General features: G+C 41.3%; 1 protein-coding gene across 2 annotated transcripts in view; it reads left to right on the top strand.

Annotated features, from left to right (window-relative positions):
- The window catches only part of LOC145792958 (disease resistance protein RPM1-like), a 37,523-nt gene extending 26,343 nt beyond the window's left edge, over nt 1–11,180 (top strand). Inside the window, exons 1-2 of one of the 2 annotated variants that reach the window (XR_014333285.1) lie at nt 9,000–9,383; nt 10,827–11,180. The gene's annotated coding sequence lies outside the window, so the exon portion shown is untranslated. Of the gene's footprint in view, nt 1–8,999; nt 9,384–10,826 lie in introns of those variants that run through there. The other variant, XR_014333286.1, reaches the window with a different exon arrangement.
- The last annotated feature ends 9,926 nt before the right edge of the window (nt 11,181–21,106 follow it).

Genomic DNA, 21,106 nt, shown 5'->3' with positions numbered 1-21,106 from the left:
TGAGGCTGGTGCGACCAGAGGAATCGCGCAGGTATCGTATCTTCTCCATGTGAGACGTGGCGGGGATTGAATAATCCTCCGCATTCTTAACTGCATGAAATGTAGTTGTTGCTTTGCATTCTTGCTTAAAACTGTTGCATCTATTTGCGAATACTTGCTTCATTACAGCTTGCTGCATTTGCATGATCATTGGGTCACCTTCGGCTTCTTGCATATCATTTGCATTTTGCCCCCGCCTGCGGGCATGCCTGCGGGCACATCTCTGTTTATCCTGTATGTTTGTCTAAGTCTTCGGCCTTGTCAAAAATGGGTCGTCTCTGGGCTTTGACATTCACTCCCGTCACTTGTGACTTCCGAGTTCTGTCAAAGAGGGGCAACTGTAGACACCCCATTTTTGACCGACCTTAAGACTCAGACGTCACCGATTGAGCACTCGGTGATGTTGCATGATGTGCTCGTTCAGAAGTTTCAGGGTTGCGGCCATGAGCCCTGCCTCCGGACTTCCGAACCCTTTTCTGTGCCTTGTCTCGGTTTGCGAACCAGACTCGGTTTTCTCTGTTTCTTTTCCTGAGGGGAGGGAGGAGGGAGAGGGAGAGGTCCCGTAAACCATCTCTCAATGTCCGTAGGCTACATTTGGTGGCCGTAGGCCATTTTTCCCATTTCGGAGTCCGGTTCCCGGTTTTCGGAGCCGTCAGGCCATGTGCCTCGGTTCGGGACCGCTTAACCATCTCCTATTGCTTTGATTTTTGGCATACATCTTATTTCATCCCTTTTGAGGGACACTGGGGGCTAAGAAACCCACTTCGAGGTCGAATACCATTTTCGGTGCTTAACAGCCCATTTTCGGGACCCCGAACTGCGTGTTTTGGCCCCGGAACTTTCGTTTTGCAATGGTTTTCGTTCATTTTTGGCAGGTACCTCTGTTTTATCATAGGGAAGGTCACTGAAGGGCGGGAGGCCAGCAATTGTTGCAGCAGCCAGTTATCTCTCCTCCGGAGCCTCCCGGCGCCCGTTTTTCGCACTTCCAGGCTAATGTTGAATACCTTGGAGCTAGTGTTGCCAACTTTCAACCACATATCTGTGATCTACACATCTGGGAGACCCCTAAAAGTTGGTGGCCGGCCATTAAGGTTACCTGACCCTTTTGACCCCTTTCTTCCGGGCTAATGTTGAACCCCTTGGACCTTTTTTCTTGAACTTTCAACCACATATCTGTGATGTACACACCTGAGAGGCCACTAAAAGTTTATGGCCGGCCAGTAATTCAACTTGACCCTTTTGACCCTCTCTTTCCGAGCCATTGTTGAACCCCTTGGGCCCACTTTCTTGGACTTTTAACCACATGGTTGTGTTGTACACACATAGGGGTACCTCTCCAGTATCTGGCCGGCCAGAAAATCACATTGACCCTTTTGACCCCTAGCCGGCCGGCTAGGGGGTGTGGCCGGCCGGCCACCTCCAGCAAAAGTAATGGGTTGGCCTGCTTCCTTGCACTGTGCACTTTACAGCTGTGGGGCAATATCCCCCAGATATTTTCTGTATCCGGGGGATATTTTGTGGGGGAGTTTTGCTCTCCTTCTCCCCCACCTTTACACCCCATTTTGAACCCTTATAACCAGCTGGTGGCCTTCTTTGTTAGAGTTAGAAAAACTCTCCTTCAAGCTTCCATAGCCAACTCCTTCTTCTTCCTTCTCAATTCTTGAAAAAACCCTAAGTCCCTAACCATCAATCCTTCTACACCACCAAGCTCTACCACCACCATCTCATTTCCAGCAACAAGGAAGGGTTCTTGAAGGCTAAAGAAGCTGCAAATCCATCCAAGAAGCAACAAAAGCTTGAATCTTCAAGGGTAAGTAACACTTTTACCCTTTTCACCCTTTTTCTTGATCCATTTGCAAGTCCTCTATGATTTTTGTTTCAAGCTCCGGCCCTAACTGAAAAGGGCCATATTTTGAGCTCATCTTCACTTCTCATTAAGGGCTCAACCCTGTTTGAACCCTCCATAATACACTTGCTTCATTGATCATCTTGTATGTCATGTTTTTGCATGCTATTTTTGGCCCATGAGAAATTTATTTTCGAGCATGTTGTAAACTGATATTAGGCTTATTTTGAGCCCCTCTTCAACATTGGAGAAGGGCTCAACATTGTTTGGTGTCTCCATGTGTCACTTGTAGTTTAATCCCTTATTTGGCCCCATTTTTGCACAAATTGGCAGCCCTCTTTGCTTCTGTTTTTGGACCTTGGTCCGAACTGAAAGTGGTCTTATTTTGGCCTATAATTCATGTTTCATTCACACTTTTTTTCTGTTTGGTGATTATTTTGTATACTTCATGTTATAGCCATTTTTGAGCCTTATTTTGCATCACATTTTTAGCATATTTGTATATTGATTTTGAGGCTGCCATATACTGTAAATGTTCATGTTTTTAGTCCATCTTCAGTGTTGTAGAAGGAATTTTTTTAGTTTGGGTTTTGCTTATACCACCTGCTTCATTACCCCTCTTTTGGCCTCTATTCTTGCATGCTATTTTTCCCTTATCTATGCTTGCTGTTTGGCCTTGTTTATAACTGTGAAATTGCATCTTTTGGGACTGTCTAGCTTCTGTCTTTGCATTACATGTCCATATTGTGTATATTTGGCATAGCTATAGGCCATTTCGGGTGCCTAAATTCGCATTTCGGGTCAATTCCATGCATTTCATGTCATTTCACCTCATTTCGGGACTGTTTTCCCCCATATTTTGTTGCTGAAATTCTGTTAGAATGTTTGCCATCCATTTCATGTCATTTTGCCATCGCCTCGGTTTGCGTGCCCGTGTGCACGCATTTCGAGGCACTCCATTTTTATCCGCCGGCATCCGATGTGAGTGTGGCTGAGGCTCACTCATGTTGTTATAAGCCCACTTGTCATTTCTATGTCATTACATCACATTTTGCCATTGCCTCGGTTTGCGTGCCCGTGTGCACGCATTTCGAGGCACTCCATTTTTATCCGCCGGCATCCGATGTGAGTGTGGCTGAGGCTCACTCATGTTGGTATAAGCCCACTTGTCATTTCCATGTCATTACATCACATTTTGCCATTGCCTCGGTTTGCGTGCCCGTGTGCACGCATTTCGAGGCACTCTATTTTTATCCGCCGGCATCCGATGTGAGTATGGCTGAGGCTCACTCATGTTGGTATAAGCCCACTTGTCATTTCCATGTCATTACATCACATTTTGCCATCGCCTCGGTTTGCGCGCCCGTGGGCACGTATTTCGAGACATCTCATTTCCATTACATTCTGCCATCGCTTCGGTTTGCGCGCCCGTGGGCACGCATTTCGAGACATCTCATTTTCATAACATTCTGCCATCGCCTCGGTTTGCGCGCCCGTGGGCACGCACTTCGAGGCACCTCATCTCCATTGCATTTATCATCGCCTCGGTTTGCGTGCCCGTGTGCACGCACTTCGAGGCACCTCATCTCCGTTGCATTTATCATCGCCTCAGTTTGCGTGTCCGTGTGCACGCACTTCGAGGCACCTCACTTTCACAGCATTGTGCATACTAGGTTGTATCTTAGATTGCATTCTGTCATTTTCTCGGTTTGCATGCCTGTGTGCACGCACTTCGAGGCATATCATTCCATAGCATTGTATATGTTAGGATTGTATCTTAGTTGCATTTCATGCATATCACGCATATTGCATCGTGTCCGGAATAGGAGTTAGCCCGGGCACGGGAAACGAGGTGCATTTCGTACTCCGAGTGACGGAATGTGTCTCAATTCCCCAGTCACCGACACTCCGGATTATCCATGATGGAGTTAGGTTTTAGCTGTAGTTTCATGTGCATTCATCTTATATTGAGTTGTGCATTTCGACTCCTCGGCCATCATGCCTCGGTATGCGTGATTGGTGGTACGAGGATCGAGACATGCATATATCTGTGCAAATACATTGCTATGCCCCATTCCTGCTCTCTGTTGCAGCAAATAAAGAATCAGCAACTTTCCAAGACTTGGCACGCATTTCAAGAACAGGTGTAAACAGAGGCTAATTGGGGCATTCCGGTGGATTTCCGCGCAAGACAATCCGGACATGCATCATCTACCAGAAGCAAGATAGTCCCTGGCTTGCATGCCAGTTTCATTTGCTTTCCTAGTTAATTCATTAATTAATTAGAATTTTGTAATATTTTGGACTGTAATATTCTTTCATTCGGGACTGTAGTATTTGGACTGTATTATTTATTCGGTCCCTCTGCGCGAGGGCCACAACTGTAATAAGTGTGGGTGAGTGTGATGTATGTCTTCCAACCCCACGTCTTTCTCCCTTTTATTTATCCGCTTTTGATGGTCAGATTAGGGCATGTTTAAATTAGCATTCAGTATGACAGCATGTTTGCATCATTCATCTGTATCGCATGCACCGGGCTCGGCGCACCATACTAACTGCATTGTACTTTCAATTCAAAGTTGAATACATGATAGTTGCAGCATTTCATATGCCATGTTTAGAATAGCCGAGCCTGTTATAGTTGCATTTTGCATGTGTTGCATTAAGCATTTTTGTATACTTAGGATCATGCACGATTTCTAATATAGTTTCTATTTTGGCTTGGAGTACTCGGTGAGTTTTATGCTTTAGCATCCTTGCATGCGTGTGAGTGTTGCCATGAATAGCATGCTTACCATGAGGCTATATGCTTATATGATATAACTGCCTGAATGCCTGTGGGTGAAGGTTGGGTTATTTGAATTGGAATAAATCATCAAATGTTTTAAAGCCTACCTGCGGGTAGCAAACCATTTTCAAAAACAAGCATGAAATGTTTTGTTCCAATTTGGGCGACCCGGTCTATACTTATATGCTGTATGCATCACATAGTAACCTAGGCTAATAACCGGAATAAGAACTCACAATGTTTTCAAAAATTGATATCATGTTTAGTAGAGGCCGGTCTATGACCGGGCGAGCGGGGGTGCTCACGAAGTGACCTTCCCCAATCGTACCCAAGTTCCCGAGCCGAGGCAACTTTGGTGATGACGGACACGTGGCCTTTTGGCACCGAGTCAGGGTTTCCTAAATTTCCCATTTAAAAAATATTTAGGTGGCGACTCTGTATCTGGCAAAGCAGTCCATGTTTGGCACTTCTTTCAAAAATCAGTTTTCTTAAAACGATTTGCCGGATTTGGACTCTTTGGTTCAAACTTAGAACCGTGACATTTAAGAGTCCGAGCTGTAGTGACCCCATATGAACAGAACGGGAGCTAAACCTCCCGGGGCGTTCGGGGACGTCTACACAGCGGGCAAACAGAAACCTTGTGACCCAGCTGGCCACACTTGTAACAGGTAAACTCCCCCTGACCACCTCTCCCGGAGCCTGCACTCGGCACTGGGAAGGTCGATCTAACAACACCACCCTGCGACTGCTGAGGGTTAGAACCCCTCTGTCTCCTGCCATCACTCTGACCATCCTGGCTCCTCTTGGAGCCTCTCTGCCCCTCATCCTCCTCCTGCATCATAATCTCCATATGAGCAGCTGCATCTACTAGGTGTCTATACTCCCGGATGTAAGACCCGCCAACCCTCAACTTGAGGCCCCGCCTCAACTTCCGCTCAAACTCATAGCAACGGCGTTCCTCAGACGCCACCAACTCAGGTGCAAACCTGGACAGACTGGTAAAGGTAGCCTCAAACTCGGCCACAGACAAGCCCTGCTGATAAAGCCGGCTGAACTGATCCCTCAGCTTCTCCCTAGCTGCTGCAGACAAAAACCTCTCCTGAAAAGCATTCACAAATGCCTCCCAAGTACCTCCAACCCGAGCCTTCTCGTACTTCCACCATTGACCCGCATCTCCCTTCAGTTGGAAAGATGCCAAGGTCACTTTCAGTGCTCCGTCCTCGATGCCAAGCATCTCGAACGTCTTACTCATTTGTTCTAGCCACTCATCAGCCTTCAGTGGCTCCTTCGGATCCCCGACAAACTCATCCGGATTAGACCGGAAGAACTCCCTCTTCAAGAAAGAAGGCCCTGCCTCTGCTGCCTGATTCCCCGCTCTGAGAATACCCAAAGCCCCTGCTATCTCTCTGGCCAAAGCACCCATGGCCTGCTGACCCACTGGCTCGGCCACGTTGGCCTGGCTAACACCCTCCTGCACTGCCGGAATCTCACCCTCTAACGGTACTTCCTGCCTCGCAGGTCTACCACGCCTAGCACCTCTGCCTCGTCCTGACATCCTAATAAAGGTAACACAGAACATTAGCACATTCATAAATGTGCCGAAACTAAACACTCACGTCCTAATGCATGGACAACAGTAATTCATTCCACGTAAGCACATAAACACATAAGCACTTACGAATTTCATTTTCGGATAATGATAGTCCCGAGGCATCACTAGAGTTCCAGTTAGAAACAGCATTGATCAAGTGCTTTTCCAACAAGACTCCCAGAAATCCAAGGATCCAATCAACATCCTAGAAATTAAATTCTATACCCACATAATCACATAAGCATGTTATCAAGTAAGCACATAGCACATGATACTACATCTAGGTCTCTATCAAGCGAGACAAACCCATTGTGATCCTAATCACTTCCCACGTACCCAAAGTATTCGAACCCGGTACGCTCTGATACCAAGTTGTAACGCCCTCAAAATAATAACATTAAATCCATTAAAAAAGACATGCATTAATATATAAAAGTCTCACATTCATTCATTTATCAGAATTCCATTACATAAGTATTACATGTTAACAACAAAAACAAATGCCCTACGGGCTTACAGCTTTCCAAGTTAACACTTGGTTAGAACAAAAAGAGTACTAACTCATACATATTAAGCCCTTGGCTTGGATTTACATGTAACACATCAAAAATTAAAACGACAACAGTGTGTCCGCCTCTATCCTCCCAAGCTATGTCCTTGGAGGTGGCATGCTTCCTGTACCTGAAAATGATATTCCCATATAGGGTGAGCCACAGCCCAGTAGAAATACACTAAACCAGCCATGAACAATGACTAAAATATTAGCAATTGATAGATGGCCAACACTGATACATTCACATAAATCACATATTTATGTCATACGACTTATGTGTCCAAGTTACTTTTCATTTTCCCTTTTTCAACAGATAGGCATATAGACACTACCCACATTCTCAACAGATATGTATAACAACAATATCCACAGATAAGCATACAAGCCATATCCACATTCTACAACAGATAAGCATATGAGCTCTATCTTCGGAGTTCATCCCCTGTCTTCTCCCAACACTAACCGGTTTAGAGGTACATCCCCCATCTTCCCCTAAACCGCGGAGTACATCCCCCATCTCCTCCTCTATACATGACGTACACAAACACATGGGTTCTATATACAATCACACAATACATACAATTAATGTATTCTATCAACCGTCAAATTCTATGACTTATTCCAATGATTAGTTTCAGTTTGCCTAATCATCATGCATTGTCTACAACAAACACGACTATCCTCCACCGATAGCCCAAAGCAGTTATTTCTAAACAGAAAATAAATGCCCAATGGATATTCAATCAACATTTCATTCTTTCAGTTCTCATAATTAATTATCCCAATTAATCAAACAATGTAATTAGGTCAATTCCCATAATTAACATTTCAACCCTTAGGTTCCATTCTTATCATTGACATAACATTTATTCCATTTCTCTATACCAAACATGCATTCAGGTTTATTATGAATAAAACCCCAACTTTTGTAAAATAACACAAAAGCCCCCCCAACTTTCACAAAATTACCAAACCAACCCCAACATCTCAAAATACCAAAATTTAAAGACAAAGACCATAGAGAGGAGTAGGGTATCCCTACCTCGAAGTTTGAGCCAAAAAGGAGATGAAGACTCGAAGATCAACGTGCTCCAAATCCCAACTTTTTCAGATTAGAATAAAGCTCTCAACGCCCACTATCTTTTTAACAAAGGCCCTAGGCTAGATTCACACCCTAGGAAGATCAAATCTTAGAGAGAGTGTAAGTGTAGAGAGAGAGGGTCTCGGATCAAGGGTTTGATCAAAAAGAGGAGTGAAAAAGTGATGTTTAAAATCGCTACTGACCGCTGATATAAAACACTCTCGCTCGAGCGAAGACTTGGTCGCTCGAGCGACCAGACTCAGAAAACTCTCGCTCGAGCCCAGAATCCCTCGCTCGAGCCAAAAACTCAAAAGTGCGCTCGAGCGAAAGAATGCTCGCTCGAGCCAACAACTCGACCCTTCAGGTCTGGAACCAGAAGCACGCTCGAGCGACCAACTCCTCGCTCGAGCGAAGAACAAACCAGACCGCTTGAGCCAAGAAAAGCTCGCTCAAACCAGAAAACACAACTCTCAGGTCCAGAACCGGGTGCAAACTCTCGCTCGATCGAAGCCACTCTGGCTCGACCCACCAGACACAAACTCAACTCTCGCTCGAGCGACCAACTCCTCGCTCGAGCGAAGGTCCAAAAATCTAGGCAGCTACACTAGGCTCCCAAACACAACCAACCTGCCCAACACATCCTATAACTCAATATACAAAGTAAAGAGAATGCAAACAAGGTAATAAACAACTACCAACATCCACGGACACATGTCCGGATCACTGTACAACAAGGGTAAACCTGGGATCGCTATACCGCTCGAGCGCATAAACTCCCGCTCGAGCGTACAACACTGCAGAGGAGATACTGGAAGATGGAGAAATACGCTCGAGCGTCGAAAACTCCGCTCGAGCGGACAAACAACAACGAAGGTCCCGCTCGAGCGTCAAAATCCCCGCTCGAGCGTAAAGGCCAAAATCTGGGCAACTACTCTTGGTTTCCAAGTTCAACCAACCTGTTTCAAACCTGCCGAACACAACCCAAGACTCGAATACAAGGAGTAAAGGATGTAAACAAGACACACACAACAACTAACTCCACGAAACCTAAGTCCGGATACAACAATTAAAGAAAAGGGAAACCAGGATCGCTATACTAACTTTGGTAGGGTTCAAGGGATTGAATTCGGTCATAATAGAGGAAGGAGCATTGCCTCTTCTTGAACATCTAACAATTGAGCCTAGCCCGCAACTAAAGGAGGTACCATCTGGCATCCACCACCTCACAAACCTCAAAAGTCTTTGGTTTGTTGGTATGCCAGAAGAATTCATAGATAGAATGGAACCCAAACCCAACCAAGGAGAAGACTATTGGATCATCAAGCATATCCCTCTTGTCAAGCTCTGTTCCCGAATCGGAAAACAAAATCTTATTACTCACAACGGCAGTCTTCAAGAATATTTCAATCGAAAGGTGAAAAACGCAAGGGTTAAGGAAGATAAAAATGAATCTCAAAGTTGAATGCCAATTCAATTAACTTTCAGGTTTGTCCCCAATTGAATTGCTGTGTTTGTTTATTTCAGAGTTAAAAAGAGTTGCTTTAGGATAGGAGAGTTTTTAGGATGCGTTATTTGTCATTTTAATTTTTTATGTTTTAATTTTATCATTTTACTTTTTATATTGATAATTTTGATAACTAAAATGATAAAATTTAAATTTAAGGGACTAAAATAACAAATAATGTATATTTTGGGGACTAAAAATGTCACATTTTAAAATAAATTATCATGCTACTTAGGTTCCGTTTGATTAGAAAGAAATAAATGATAAAAAGTAAAAATGAGTGAAAGAAAAGAAAAGGAAAATTAAATTAAATTAAATTTTTGTATGAATTTGATTAGGATAAAAATTTTACAAGAAAATATGAATTTTTATTATAAATGATTACTTTTATAGCAAATTTAATTTTTTTTATATATATTTTCCTTATTACTTCTATTACTTTCATGCTAAACAAACTTATAAAAAAAATGATTTCGTTTAGTTTAGTTTTTGAAATTAATTTTGAGTTATGTTTTGAAAGATAAGGATAGCGTTTGGTTAAGTTTTCAAATCCTGATTTGGATAAAAAAAAAATTCAAAACTCTTTTTAAATTTCAAGTATTCAAATCATGTTATTTGAGTTGTTTTCTTTTTCAATTCAATTCAATTAAATTCCAGGTTTGTCTCGAACTCAATTGCAATTTTTATTTGTCCTTTCGTCAAAATTTGTTTAAAAAAAAAAATCATCTTCAATACTCCATTTTAAAAAAAAATTTATCAAATTTTAATTTGATGCAAAAAAAAAAAATGTTTCTCCCTTGATTTGATGGATATTTGGAGAGAAATTTTATGCACCACGTTTTGTATTTTTGTGATAAATATTATGTAATTTTTTAGCAAAATTAGGCCAATTTGTAGTTCAGAAATTAACTTACACATAATGTTACATTTTTTTTTATCCAAACATTTTCTAACAAAAAAATTTGTAACATTACCACAAAAATTCCTAGTATTACCACAAAATATGTAATTTTATTTCCGAAACACAAATTGTCGTAACTATACAAAAAAATTACATAACATTTATCACAAAAATGTATAGCCTTACCCTACATTTGATAAATAGATTGGATATGATTTTTGAACACTTTTTTTATTAAATTTAAATTTAACAAAAATAAAAATTAAGAGTTGGAGTTGCTCTAACATACCATTATTCTTAAGGTTGCCACCCTCCCCACCCCCACTACTCCACTCACTCTCCCATCACCTACACTACCACTATTACAACCAACACACCATTATTTTTAAGGTCGAAATCAAACAAAAAAAATATTTTTCTATTGAAACAAGCAAAGTGTAAATCACTTATACTTTTTAGTACTTATATTGTTCATTGATATATTGCACCTCCTTACATTTAGTATGCGTTTTGAAATTATCAGATCTTTTGCTGCAAATGCATACAGTTGAAGGAAATTCAATTGCAGAGACACCTAGAATTCAAGTACTCCAAGCTTCTAATCACCTCATGATTAAGCAAATCCTTGTTGATTTCTATTTTCTTTTGGATTGCAAAATAAAAATAAAAAATTTCGCGTTGCCAACATGAACATGTTTATTATGGCTTATTTTATTTTATTTTATTGTTGTTTGCTAAGACAGTGTATTGGATTTATGTTATTAAGACTTTTTTCATGATAACCACAATTGTGTAACTCTAGCTAATTGGGATAAACATATGATCATACATTCTCTCTTGTAGTGTTTCTGCACTAAGTTCCATTTTGTTCTTTTCTTTCTATTTTTTTATTCTTTAGAGCTAATGTTATACATAAGAAATGTAGTAATCAGGTTTAGACTATCACTAAACCTTTTATTTGGGGAGGAATTATCTCCTCAGAGATCATATGACTTGATAGTTTGGGGGCATACTTTGGCTACCTTATATGCTGCCTATTCCATAGCTATATCTAAATTAATACTGCAAAGTATGTGTTCTGCATCACTTTGGTCCCCAAAATTTTCATTTTGTCAATGGTGTATCTAAATGTTTTTATTTGAGTCTAATTTATTCAATTCCTAATTATTTATGTATGGTTGGTTGAATACGTAGTTGAGTAGCTTTGTTTAATAACTTAGACTATTATGTATAGTTTTTTATGCTACTTTTTATATGCTTTCAACTTGGGAAAGACATATATGCCTTTATAATTAAAGAAGAAAATGGTATAATTCTATGCTTTCTAAATCATAACTAAAAAAAAAGTCACAACCGAACAATACATGAGGCATAACCAAGGATCTCGTGATAATATCATAACTAAATAAGAAAATTAATCATAACTAAAGAAGAAAATGACATAACTAGAGATGCATATAGTACACCCCTTTCAAGTATGTATATAGTAGAATTTCTGGTTCAATTTGTATAGTTGAATAAATATATTCTATTACTTAAAGTACAGAACTCAAAATAATTTTAAAATTTTGTCACTATTTTTATTCTATCTAAGAATGTCCAAGTTGTTATATGTTTAGTACATAACTATTTTCAAATTTTAAATTCAACCCATCTTTCGCATTCATGAAATTCACTAATAAATTTAAGGGGTTGTTTGGTGTGTCCTAAATAAGTGTATTTTTTGTCTTTTTGGACTAAAAAGTTGAGGGAAAAAATATGGATGTTTGGGTTAACTTTTTGACTTTTTATGGAAAAATGTGTAATAAAAAATTGTAAAAATTGGTTTGTAGAGGAAAATTAGAATTGGGAGTTGTGCAGCCGTAATTGTTGACTTTTGGTAAATAGTGTTAACTTTTTAACTTTTTGAGTAACTTTTTGGCTTTTTTTGAGTATCCCAAACTTAGCCTAAATGTAAAATTGCAAACGTATTACGTTTACACCCATCGCTTATATGAATATATATGTATACATCTAGAATTAATTATTTTAATTATTTTTTTTTTTGATCTGTCTCTTCTCTAATTCTCTTTTAGGATATATATATATATATATATATTTGGATGCTAGTTTTAGTATAATAATTTGGTATTATAATTGTGTTTGTTTTATTGGAGATTTCAATACAGAATTGTATTAATGTCCTTGAATCAATCTCATAACTACATTGTTCATATGCGTGCAATCAGTTTTAGCACTTCAAAGAATTCATGATTTTACTAAAACAATTAGTAGAGACAAATAGGAATATCATATATTCATAAGGCTATTTACTTGTGAAATTATGTTTGTTTTTACCAATAGTATTCAAGAATGATTTATAAATAATAAAAAGAAATTAATTGCACAACCAAATTGGAGATCAATTGATTACTAATTGTTTGGTTACATATTTTGAAAATAATTATTGTACTATTTGATAGTAATAATAGTGAGACAATTATGTAGAATTTTATGTATTTACATTTTTTTTGGGGGGGGGGTAAAAATATTAGTATGAATGCATTAAAGTTTTCATTTTTTTTTTATTTGAGAATTGAAAATAACGGTTCTTCTATATAAAATCCAACTTTACTATATTTAAGTCTTAAAGATATTCTACAAATCTAAAAAGATCATGTTATTATGCAAAAGATATATGTATATATATATATATATATATATATATATATATATGTATAAATTAAAAAAACAATTTTCAATGTAATGTAATAAAGTTTTCATTTGTTTTTAGGAAAATTTATCAGAAAGTCCCATATGGTGAAATTGTATTTCATTTGGTCCCATGAATAATTTGTTTGATTGAGCAGTCTATAATAGTAGAGATATCTTACTGATAACTCCTTTTTTAAATTATGTTGTTATGTGGGGGACAAATATGCCCTCACATTATATGTTTCTTCTTCTTCATGCTTTACTTCGTTTAAGCCTACTGATTCTGTCGAGACTCGATCGCTGTTCATCTCCAAGCACTGAACTTCGATAGTCGTGATCTCTGATATGTCCATTGTTTTTTTCCCAATAATCTCAGTTTCTTCTCCATTTTCAATTTCAACAACATTAGTTCCGAACATTTTTGCAGTTTCTTTCAGATCACATTTGCCGACTGAGAGAACCGGCGAATCAATCTCAGCGACTTCTCCGACGACGCCTGCCAAAGATTCAGACTTTTTGACTTCCAATAGGGGAGGAAGCGGAGAATCTAACCATAGGTTCAAGTCAATGTCGAACAAAGCCCTAGTATCTTCTTCGCCTCTCAAATCTACAATATTCGATTCCAATAAATCAAACACAGGGCTCGAAGATGAAGATGGATCTTTGGGGGTTTCAGGGGGTGGAAAAGAAGAGATTGTGCGCAGAACTGTGGAACCAGTGTGGAACCACAACTGTGGAACCGAAACTGAGATTGAGATTGAGAACCAGAACTGTGAATCGGTGAGGAACCACAGTACCAGAATCGGTGAGATTGAGAATGAGAATCGGTGGAATCGGTGGAATCGGTGAGGTTCATGTCGATTCGTCACAAATGGCGATTGGAAAACAAAGGGTCAAACTGATGGGAAGCTGAACCAGTGTGGAACCACAACTGTGAAACCAAAACTGAGATTGAGATTGAAAACCAGAACTGTGAATCGGTGAGGAACCACAGTACCAGAATCGGTGAGATTGAGAATGAGAATCGGTGAGGTTCACGTTGATTCGTCATAAATGGCGATTGGAAAACAAAGAGTCAAACTGATGGGAAGCTGAAACGTGACACAATTCACGTCAAAAAAAAATGTCAAATTACTTATGTTCACGTCACAACCCACGTCTCATATTTTGAGTCTTACACACTTACTAAATTAAAAATAGTATTAGTGTGTTTTTTCGATCAGCGTGACACACAAACACCCATTCACCTTATCCCATACAAACCCACACCAAATGTCAATCAATAATACTAGCAGTGGCAAAACTATCAACAAACAAATTAAGGGACCATCCAGTCACTAAGAAAACATTTAGGACCTTATGGATTACAAGTCCATAAAATGGGATTTACTGGTCAATTCCCCTCGTTTTTATTTGAGAATTGAAATTAAAGGTTTTTCTATATAAAATCCAACTTGTACTATATTTAAGTCTTAAAGATATTCTACAAATCTAAAAAGATCATGTAATTATGCTAAAGATTAAAAAAAAAAAACTTATGTTAAAAAACAATTTTTAATGTAGCACTAATAAAGGCAACAAAACTTATATTTAATGAGAAAATCCAGATAATTAGAGTACATAATCCATTTGGATCAAAATTTGGATTGTTTTGAGTATGCTTGATAAGCTAAATTTTTTATTTATTATGAAAAGTTGTATAAAGAAATAGAGAGATATTGTGACCTAAGTAAACTAATAAATCAATAAACAGTTTAAAAGCCGGGTTGCCAAATGAGCCGTTTACATTTTAGCAGAAAATCACGACAAGTGAAAAAGTTGTGAATATTCATCATTTCTTTGTTTTAGAGAAATGTAGTTTTATTATTGGTTTTGCACATTGCAATATAGAATAGGGTAAATTACACTATTAATTCTTATTATAGCGATCCCGGGTTTACCCTTGTTGTACAATGATCCAGACATGTGTCCGTGGATGTTGGTAGTTGATTATTATCTTGTTTGCATCCTTTTTACTTCATATTTGAGTTATAGGATGTGTTGGGCAGGTTTGTTACAGGTTGGTTGAGTTTAGAAAGCAAAACTAGTTGCCCAGATTTTGGCCTGTCCGCTCGAGCGGGGGTTTTGGCGCTCGAGCGGGGATTGCGACCATCCAGTAGTTTCTGTGCAGTGTTGGACGCTTGAGCGTGGGATTGGCCGCTCGAGCGGGGTTGTGTGAGTGCCGCTCGAGCGGGGAGTTGGAAGCTCGAGCGAAGGCCTAGTCCTGTAAAAGTTCTGGGAGTGTGCATCCGCCGCTCGAGCGGGATTGTTGACGCTCGAGCGGGAGTCTATGAGTGACGCTCGAGCGGCGCGTTTAACGCTCGAGCGGGTCGACTGGGTTTAAGTTCCGTGTTTTGACTTTTCAAATCACTTTTTCACTTTCTCTTCTCTCTCCTACTTTTCCAAAAACACCATTGTTGAGCCTCTCACTCTAGAACTCTACCTTCTCTCTAGGTTTTGATCTAGTAGGAGTGATTTGCTCATCTTTGGCCTTTACAAAAAAGTTGTTGATCGTCGAGGGCTTCCTTTTAATCTGAAAATTTCAGAATTTGGAGCACGTTGGGTTTTGCCATCTTCTCTCTTAGAGCTCCGAATTTGAGGTAGGGATATCCTACTCCTCTCTATGGATTTTGTCTTTAAATTTTGGTATTTTGAGATGTTGGGGTTGGTTTGGTAATTTTGTGAGAATTTGGGGCTTTTGTGTTATTTTGCAAAAGTTGGGGTTTTATTTATAATAAACCTAGAAGCATGTTTGGTATACAGAAATGGAATAAATGTTGAATCTTTGATGAAAATGGGACCTAAGGGTTGAGATGGTAATTATGGAAAATGGCCTAATTACATTGTTTAATTAATTGGGATAATTAATTGTGAGAAATGAGGAAATAAAAATGGATCTGTTGAGATTGGGAATGTATGGGGTAAAAGGGTGTAGTTGAATTATTTATCACTCACCGAAATGAAATGTTGATTTAATATCCATTTGTGCATTTATTTCCTGTTTAGAAATAACTGCTTTGGGCTATCGGTGGAGGATAGTCGTGATTGTTCTAGACAATGCATGATGATTAGGCAAACGGAAACTAATCACTGGAATGAATCATTGAGTATGATGATTGAAAGAACACGTTAAATTATGTGTTGTGTGATGATGTGTATAATTATTGTTTATATGCATTGTGTTGTGTTGGATGAGATAAGGGAAGTACTCCACGGTTTAGGGGAAGATAGGGGATGGACCTCTAAACCGGATGTATTGGGAGGAGATAGGGGATGGACTCCGTAGATAGAGCTCATATGCTTATCTAGTGATGTATTGACAGAGCTCATATGCTTGTCATTGGAAGTGTGATAGTGCTCATATGCATATCTGTGTTGTGTGATATAGCTAGTATGCTTATCTGTTATGAAACGGGAAGTGTTTGATATGGGTTGCTGTCTCATATGAGTTGTTGGCCAGGTTCTGAGCCATGGTTGTAAGTTAAGAATTGAAAGGAACTGGAAAATGAATTGTAACATAGAATTGTATGTGATGAAACAGTAAAGTGTGATAAGAGAAAGTATCACTGTTGGCCATCTATCAATTGCTAATCTTTTAGTCATTATTCATGGTTGGTTTAGTGTATTTCTGCTGGGCTGTGGCTCACCCTATATGGGAATATCATTTTCAGGTACAGGTAGCATGCCACCTCCAAGGACATAGCTTGGGAGGCTAGAGGCGGACATACTTTTGTCGTTTTATTTTGATGTATTACATATAAATTCAAGCCAAGGGCTTAATGTGTAAATGAGTTAATACTCTTTTGTTGTAACCAAGTGTTAACTTGGAAAGCTGTAAGCCCGTAGGGCATTTTGCTTTTGTTGTTAACATGTAATACTTTTGTAATGAAACTCAGATGAATAGAAGAATGTGATTATTTCATTGGTCATCAAATGTCTTATGTGATGGGTTTAATGTCATTATTTTGGGGGCGTTACAACTTGGTATCAGAGCGTACCGGGTTCGAATACTTTGGGTACGTGGGAAGTGATTAGGATCACAATGGGTTTGTCTCGCTTGATAGAGACTTAGATGTAGTGTCATATGCTATGTGCTTAGTTGACAACATGCTTATGTGTTTATTTGGGTATGGGATTTAGTTTCTAGGATGTTGATTGGATCCTTGGGTTTCTGGGAGTCTTGTTGGAAAGGCACTTGATCAATGCTGTTTCTAACGGGAACTCTAGTAACGCCTCGGGACTATCATTATCCGAAAACGAAATTCGTAAGTGCTTATGTGTTTATGTGCTTACGTGGAGTGAATTACAGTTGTCCATGCACTAGGACGTGAGTGTTTAGTTTCGGCACATTTATGAGTGTGCTAACGTTCTGCATTACCTTTATTAGGATGTCAGGACGAGGAAGAGGTGCTAGGCGTGGTAGACCTGCGAGGTAGGAAATACCGTTACCAGAGGAGGTTCCGGAAGTACAGGAGGGAGTTGGCCAGGCCAATGTGGACGAGCCAGTGGGTCAGCAGGCCATGGGTGCCTTGGCCAGAGAGATAGCAGGAGCTCTGGGTATTCTTAGAGCTGGGAATCAGGTAGCTGAGGCAGGGCCTTCTTTCTTGAAGAGGGAGTTCTTCCAGTCTAATCCGGATGAGTTTATCGGGGATCCGAAGGAGCCACCGAAGGCTGATGAGTGGCTAGAGCAAATGAGTAAGACGTTCGAGATGCTTGGCATCGAGGACGGAGCGTTGAAAGTGACCTTGGCATCCTTCTAGCTGAAGGGAGATGCGGGTCAATGGTGGAAGTACGAGAAGGCTCGTGTTGAGGGTACATGGGAGGCGTTTGTGAATGCTTTCCAGGAGAGGTTTCTGTCTGCAGTTGCTAGGGAGAAGCTGAGGGATCAGTTTAGCCGGCTTAATCAGCAGGGCATGACTGTGGCAGAGTTCGAGGCCACTTTCACTAGTTTGTCCAGGTTCGCACCTGAGTTGGTGGCGTCTGAAGAACGTCATTGTTATGAGTTTGAGAGGAAGTTGAGGCGGGGCCTCAAGTTGAGAGTTGGTGGGTCTTACATCAGGGAGTATAGGCACCTAGTGGATGCTGCAGCTCATATGGAGCTCATGATGCAAGAGGAGGATGAGGGGCAGAGAGGCTCCAAGAGGAGCCAAGAGGGCCAGGGTGATGGCAGGAGACAGAGGGGTCCAAATCCTCAGCAGTCTCAGGGTGGAGTTGCTAGATCGACCTTTCCAGTCCCGAGTGCAGGCTCTGGAAGAGGTAGCCAGGGGGATTTTACTTGTTACAAGTGTGGCCAGCTGGGTCACAAAGCTTCAGTTTGCCCGCAGAAGGGAGGGGGTCAGCGAGCTGCTTCTTCTTCAGCTAGACCTCAGGGCCAGAGTCAGGGCAGGGGCCAGCCTTTGTCTTGTTATCAGTGTGGTCAACCTGGGCACCTGAAGAGGTATTGCCCGCAGTTGAATGCTACTTCGGGAGCGTCTGGTTCTAGGCAGACGCAGGGTTTTCAGCCAGCTCAGTCTGTGCAGGCCTCGAGGGCCAATCCGGGAGCTTCGTCATCCCAGTCAGTGCAGCAGTCGTATGCTCCTAGAGGTGAGCAGGTAGACCAGGGGCCTACGGGGCGCATGTATGCTGTTACCGCACAGGATTTAGTACCGGCTCCATCGGTAGTGAGAGGTACTTTTCTGTTTTGCAACTCGGTTGCTAATGTGTTGATAGACACGGGTGCATCTCATTCTTTTATATCTGCTGCATTTGCATCTGTTTTGGAATTGGAGTTAGCACAGTTAGCATCTCCTATTTGTGTAGTGTCACCTCTTGGTGGTGAGTTGATCCTGAAACAGGGTGTTAGAGGTTGTGATATAGAGGTCGCCGACTATAGGCTTCCTTTTCCGTTTGTTGTCATGCCCATGAAGGGTTTTGATGTTATTTTGGGTATGGACTGGTTATCGTCGTACCGAGCTGTTATTGATTGCTACCGCCAGAGGGTCACAGGTTGTACCTTGGGCGGGGAGTGTTTCCATTTTCTGGGAGACCGGGTTGGTAGTGTTTTGCCACCGGGGTATGATCCGCGAGGGCGGAGTGAACTTAGTGGTTTACTTGCTAGCTTTGAGAGTGGTGAGTGTGATGAGACCCAGGTTGTGTTGCCAAGGGTAGTTTGTGAGTACTCGGACGTCTTTCCCGAGGATCTTGTTAGTTTTCTACCTCATCGGGAGATCGAGTTCTCCATTGATTTAGTGCCCGGCACAGCGCCGATTTCTATGGCACCCTACCGTTTTGCTCCAGCAGAGTTGGTTGAGTTGAAAGTTCAGCTCCAGGAATTGCTAAATAAGGGTTTTGTTCGCCCTAGTGTCTCACCGTGGGGAGCACCAGCCCTCTTTGCTAAAAAGAAAGATGGTGCCTTGAGATTGTGTATAGACTACCGGAAGTTGAATCGGGCTACGGTCAAGAATAAGTACCCTATGCCCCGTATAGATGATTTGTTTGACCAGTTGAAGGGTTCCCGTTGTTTCTCTAAGATAGACTTGAGGTCGGGTTACCACCAGTTGAGGGTCAGGGAGGAGGATGTTCCTAAGACGGCATTCCGTACGCGGTATGGCCATTATGAGTTTCTGGTGATGCCATTCGGGCTTACCAATGCACCGGCAGTCTTTATGGACTTGATGAACCGGATTTTCCGGGAGTTCTTAGATCGATTTGTGGTTGTCTTCGTGGACGACATTCTTATCTATTCGCCTTCTGAGGAGGAGCACGAGGAACACTTGAGAGTGGTGCTTGAGTTGCTTAGAGCCCATAGGCTGTATGCCAAGTTTGGGAAGTGTGAGTTCTGGCTGAGGAAAGTCAAATTCTTAGGCCACGTGGTATCCGGGGAAGGGGTGTCTGTTGATGCATCCAAGGTAGAGGCAGTGCAAGATTGGGCACAACCTAAGAGTGTATTTGAGATCCGCAGTTTTCTGGGATTGGCTGGGTACTACCGCTGGTTTGTGAAGGATTTCTCCAGGTTAGCGTCACCGTTGACTAGACTGACTCGGAAGGGAGTCAAGTTTGTGTGGAGTGAGACTTGTGAAAAGTCGTTCCAAGAGTTGAAAGTTAGACTGACCACCGCTCCGGTGTTGATTATTCCGGAGAGAGGGTTGGGTTATGCGGTCTATTGTGATGCCTCACGAGAGGGTTTGGGTTGTGTGTTGATGCAAGAAGGGAAAGTGGTAGCTTATGGCTCACGTCAGTTGAAAATACACGAAAAGAATTACCCTACACACGACCTAGAGTTAGCGGCTGTGATCTTTGCCTTGAAAATCTGGAGGCACTACCTTTATGGTGAGAGGTTCGAGGTGTTCTCGGACCATAAGAGTTTGAAGTATCTGTTTACACAGAGTGACTTGAATTTGAGGCAGAGGAGGTGGATGGAGTTCATCGAGGATTATGATTTTGAGTTGCACTAACATCCGGGAAAAGCCAATGTAGTGGCCGATGCCCTTAGTAGAAAATCCATTAGTGATGTAGCTTGTATAGCCATCCGGGAATGGGAGATGTTGGGAGCACTTGGCGAATTTGATTTGCTGCTGGGCGAATCTGTTGAGGCTGCGGCCTTGTTTTCCGTTGTTGCACAGCCTACACTTATGACTAGAGTGTTAGAGGCACAGAGAGGTGACCTTGAGGTAGAGTCCTTCCGAGAGAAGATCTCTAGTGGGAAAGTTGAGAAGGGTTTGATGGTGTCTCCCGACCTGAGTGTGAGATACCGAGACCGTTTGTTCGTGCCGGAGTCTTGCCGAGAGGAGGTACTCCGAGAGTTTCACCATTCGCGCCTTGCAGTGCATCCGGGGGGTACTAAGATGTATCGGGATTTGGGTCGCCAGTTTTGGTGGCAGGGTATGAAGAGAGATGTGGCTGTTTTTGTATCGAAGTGCCTTACTTGCCAGCAAGTGAAGGCCGAGCATCAGAGGCCAGCGGGTTTGTTACAACCCTTGCCTATTGCCGAGTGGAAGTGGGAGCATGTCACTATGGACTTTGTTGTAGGTCTTCCGAGGACTCAGCGGGGTAGTGATGCTATTTGGGTGGTTGTAGACCGGTTGACTAAAT

This window comes from Camellia sinensis, chromosome 6, assembly GCF_055761805.1.
Source record: "Camellia sinensis isolate YWXY chromosome 6, ASM5576180v1, whole genome shotgun sequence".
Lineage (NCBI taxonomy): Eukaryota > Viridiplantae > Streptophyta > Magnoliopsida > Ericales > Theaceae > Camellia > Camellia sinensis.
The sequence above is the reverse complement of the archived record's forward strand: the minus strand, read 5'-3'. Positions and strand labels throughout refer to the sequence as shown.